This window comes from Triticum aestivum, chromosome 6B (genome assembly GCF_018294505.1).
Source record: "Triticum aestivum cultivar Chinese Spring chromosome 6B, IWGSC CS RefSeq v2.1, whole genome shotgun sequence".
NCBI classification, from domain to species: Eukaryota; Viridiplantae; Streptophyta; class Magnoliopsida; order Poales; family Poaceae; genus Triticum; species Triticum aestivum.
The window spans coordinates 11,452,345-11,457,591 of record NC_057810.1 but is presented as its reverse complement, the minus strand read 5'-3'; positions in this window follow the sequence as shown (position 1 = coordinate 11,457,591).

Here is a 5,247-nt window from a genome sequence, read left to right as displayed (position 1 = left end):
AGGGTAAACTCCAAAGTTGAGATCCACTTGTGGTGATTCAGAATTGATCTGTTGAAATAATGTTATGGTCCAGGAGATGCACTTCGACAACTCAAAACATTATTCTATTGGATTGATGAGTTATGTGTTCCCATGTAGTTTCATATTGGTAATCTTGTCCATACAATGTATGTATGTTCTAAAAATCACTTAGTTCCTTTTTGGGTTGTTGGTTAATCCATTTTTGGTTCATGATGGGTTTTGCCCATCATCGTATAAATTACCATGGAAAAGTATTAGATTATGAATGCATGGAGAAGTCATGCCATCTTCCAACACGAACATAAGGGAACAGAAGTGGTTGTTGCATTCAATAAGTTTGGAAGATGTTGGCTCATAATGTACATGGGAGGCTAGGCTAGATGTAGTTGTACCATGAGTGCATGTGCGAGAACACACATGTCTTGCATACCCATGTGACATTCATTGGTGTGTCACTTTCCAATCCTTGATTCCTCCTCTCGCCTTGTAGAAATATCCCTCACACCTTAATACATAAGCTCTGCAGTCTACCTAGCCTCCATCTTGATCTTCTTCCAGTTTCATAGTATGTTATAATCTTAGTTGAGACATTTTCCTCCTATATATACCTTGCTCCAATTCTAGTAAATTCTCCCCCACTAAACTTCATAACCCGCTCTTGCCTGTCTACTAATTTCCTCATATAATCCACATCTCTTGTCATTTAGGTTGCAACGGGGCGTTAGACATGCTCCTGGAGTACTGTAATTTGAAGAATAGTATGAATCAAGGGATTCATAGGTCTTGTTTCTCTACAAGGGAGAATCATTTAGATCAACTAGGTTTGCGAGGCAAAGGGAAACGTAGATTCACAAAGGTCACCAAATCTCGTACATGCCACCTTGAGCCTTCTATGCGATGTTACGGAAGAGGTGGAGGCGGCGAAAAGGGTAGTGAGGTGCCCAGTGGATGCTACGACAGCGAGTTGGTGGTGATGCTGCAATGAGGGTGCCGGATGCTGTAATGGGGGCGGTAGATATTGCAATAGGGAGGTGCTTGTAGAGGCTCCGATGAGGTACGCAAATGTTGCGACGACAGCAACGATGGGCCCGGCAATGTTGTGACAGGGTGTAGTGCTGTTTCGTCAGGGGGCACACGTGCTGCAATGGGGGCAGCAAGGTGCTCGACAATGTTGTGATAGAGTGCATTGGATGCTGCGACGACAAGATGCCCGACGATTCTGCACAGGGGGCAGCAGATATACAAGTTCATCGGCACTGCTGCAAAGTGGGGCGTACCGTTGTTGGGGAAGATAGACCTGCTGCTATAATGAAACTCCTTGTGGTGACATCAACATGTGTGATAAGAGAATGCGGGTGTAGTGTGCGCTAGGAACAGAAGCATCATATGATGATTTCGACCCTCTGTATCATAGGGCTAGCAAGCCGACTGATGTTTCACCAAAATAAGTTAACTGTCATGTAGAGCTTGCTTTTTGATCTGTCTGTATTTCTTTGAAATCCGGGTCTTCCGAAATCCCATTTTAATCCCTAATTTTTTGCTATTGCCTCAGATGCCTCGATGTCGTACAGTGATCCACATGATCAAGCAATTATGAAATTAAACGCCAGACGCGAAGATGGGAGCTGCTCAACTTATTATTATTTATTTATGCATCCAGTGCTAAGTACGTACGAAATCAAGCCGTGCAGCGGGCCTGGTCCAATTCACGCCAACATGACGATTCTTGGCAGTTCAAAGACACGGTATGTACGTGCATACACAACCTCGATAGCAAGTCTGGACAAAGAAATCTAAGAGAGCTCTAAGGCGGACATTGTAGTAGCACATACTCATATTGAATAACTTGTCTTAATCCAGTAGCAATCGTAACATATCATGCTCCAGCTACCGCTGCTCTAATTCTAACAGTATGTACATCAAATGATATTTTACTAGTATCTCTAAAATGGCCAAGGATTTCCTAAACATGACCATTTCTCTTGCTCTGATAATATAAATGACGCATATAAGGAATATATTATATACCTACCACCATTCTAATCGATACCAAACAGTATAATAGTTGATGAACCTTAAACAAAAGTAATACAACATCCCCAATCTTGTAACAATGCAGGAGGAATAACAAAATAATCCTACACAATAAAAGGGGGAGCTGCAAGTAGCAGGTTTGATTGATGTTCGTTAATTCTTGAATCCATCCACTCCACTTGAAGTGAAGCACACGTTTGACTTGAAGTGATCATCCTAGATGTGTTTTACATTGCTCCTTTGCTAGTTAATTTCTTCCCATCCCCTTCATGCCCCTCTGAAAAAATAATCCGAGCATATACGAGCAATGCCTCCAATAAGGTAACAACGTAAAAACATCACCGTTGCTAGTCGTAGCCAACTCGGGTCACCTAGGCTTTCACCCCAAAACTCGAGACCGGGTGCTTGAGTAGCACCACCATCAAATCACTCATGTGTTGCCGCCACTACTTCTCCATGATCACAGCAGCTACATGCGATGTGTAATCGGCACCATTGCACCACCATCCCTCTGTGTCAAGTCATCATCCTTAGTTTGCGTCTCACCATCGAAGTCAACAACCGAATCTGGAATGAGAAAACCTCACGAAGATGTACTGGTGGCCACCGCAATCCACAACGAGGCTGCTGCTGGGACGAGATGACCCAATCATTACCTTGTTCAGATTGTGTTCAAGAAAAAAATATAAGATCCACTAAGTAACATTCTTTAAAAAACAAGTGGCATCAATCTCACGTTGGTATAGGTTCAGAGTTCCAAGGTATGCAGCAAAAAATTAGATCGTGATTATATTAGAGAAACGGGAAGTCAAAATTCCACTCTTGCTGGGTTTGCGATAATATACCAAGACAAGAAAATAGAGTGTGCAATATGTTGACAAGATTGAGCATCTTTCAGCTCTTATACAGTGTGCAACATGATAACAAGACTAGGTGTAGTTTTGTAGGACCAATTTGTAGCATGCAACAACAGAAACATATAAGAGAAGTGATACAAAAGAATTAGAGGTCCATGCTATAAACAATAAGAAATCAAGAGAATCAACCTGGTCCAGAAACATATGTTGTACTTATCAAAAGCTACACCAGTACAACTTGAGTGCCCACATTTTATGGTTTGTATTTCAGTAGAGGAAAACTAATCGTACAAACCGCCTTGACACCCGCTTCACTAGTAGGTTCTTTGCCGCCATCGTTGGTGCCGTCGCCGGATCCGACCCTATCCTCTTCTCCACATGAGTCGCCACCTCCATCTCCCACGCTCTCACTGCCTTCATCCGAGCGGTGGGACATTGATTTGGTGGGCAAGGTGGTGATGCAATATCATCTAGTGGCGGAGGCTCGGATCAAGACGTGTCGCACTGACGAGAACTTCATGGCCATCTACCGCGCTGAACCGGAATTCAAGGAGCTCCAGTTAGTCATTGAAGCCTTCAAGAGTCCTTCCGGAAGGACGGGGACGCAAGGGCAGTGCCGCCCACCGCGAAGAAGCGTCTGCTCGAGGAGGAGATGCCGTGCCAACTGGTGGTGGCTCCGGCTCTAGCTACACCGCATACAGTTCACGACACTAAGCCATCTGACTTCGATGCCATCAACGACAACGTCATCGTCATCTCGGATGAGAACGCCTAGGCAGCGGCTATTTACTTTAATTAGTTAATTATACAGCAGTTCATATTTTGTGATTTGTATAGTCTGTTCGAATACAGCTTTTTATGTAATACATGTGACCTAGCTAGTTTAGTTTAATTAATGTTTAATCCATATTTAGTTTAATATGTTGCATTAATAATTTAAACTAATACGTTAGGGTTTATCTGACTTTAGGGATTAACTCACAGCTCAGATCCGCAGGTCAGCGGTGCCGCATGGAATATAGCATATGAAATGTGTAGTGGCGTCTCATACTGTCTCATCGCTACTAATGAATTGCCAATTAGCGACTTTTAGCCTCTAAGACACAACTACGTTCAATATCAGTTGCATTAAGGGATGGAAAAGTAATAAATTATGAATATAGGGAGAAGTCATGGCATCTTCTAACACAAGCAGAAGAGAACAGAAGAGGTCGTTGCATCCAGTAAGTTTGACAAAATTTGGTTGACGATGTACATGGGAGGTGGGCTAGATGCAGGTGTACCACGAGTGCATGTGCGAGGTGACATTCATTGTTGGGTCACTTTCCAATCCCTGAGGCCCATGCCATCTGCTCACACTTGTTTTTTCAGTAGGATATGATGGTGAGTGGGAACATATTAACTAGCAAAAGAGTAAGGTAACAGAACACAACTAGGGATTGGTCACTTGAGAGTCAAGTGTGTGTTCACTGTAACTGGTGCTAGCATGTTATAGAAGGAACACGAAATAATACATTTAGCTAGATTGCAGAGCATATGAAGGTGTGAGGGAAATGCAAAAGGCACTGTGAGGGGATCAAGAGGAGCGGATAGATTCAACCTCTGTAGCAATGCATTGCACATGGGCAGAACCGGTCCAAACCATTTCTGTGCCCGTAAAAAACAATTGTTTTTATACTAAAATTTTATAATTATTTTAAATTAAGGGCAAAAAATTACAATTTTAATTCACATATTTTTCTATTACTTAGCTGCATGAAAATGTTTCCAAATAATACTATAGTATTCATTGTTATACAGTTGTAATGCATATCATTAAAAAATTGATTCTATAAAATGAAAATTTTATGATGTACCATTTTTTATCATTAAAATAATTTTTAAATTTATTTTCTAATATTTCATAAACGATGCAGTGTATACACATTTGCATATATGTGTGTGTGTTCATATATCTTCTAATATTATTGAATATTATGGTAGATATTTCTAAATCATATACACACTAACAAATATTTTAATACTAGTTTCTAGTGTATATTAGTCAGTCATATTCATGGAAACTTTTAGAGCATAGGAACTGTGAATTGCAAGTTCGGTTTAATAATAGAATCATCAAAGAACTAAAAATGTTGATTTTAATTTTACATATGATTCGAATACCTAACATGCTCATCCAGATTCACTTGGTTTCACTTGGTGCAAATGATTATGTGCATTGATTTAAACATTAAAATCTAATTGTCATAATTTTCATTATGATACTAGACATTCATCGTAAGGGGAGACTAACGTATGTGAACTCAACTTTGCCAGTTGGATTGGTTTGACTATG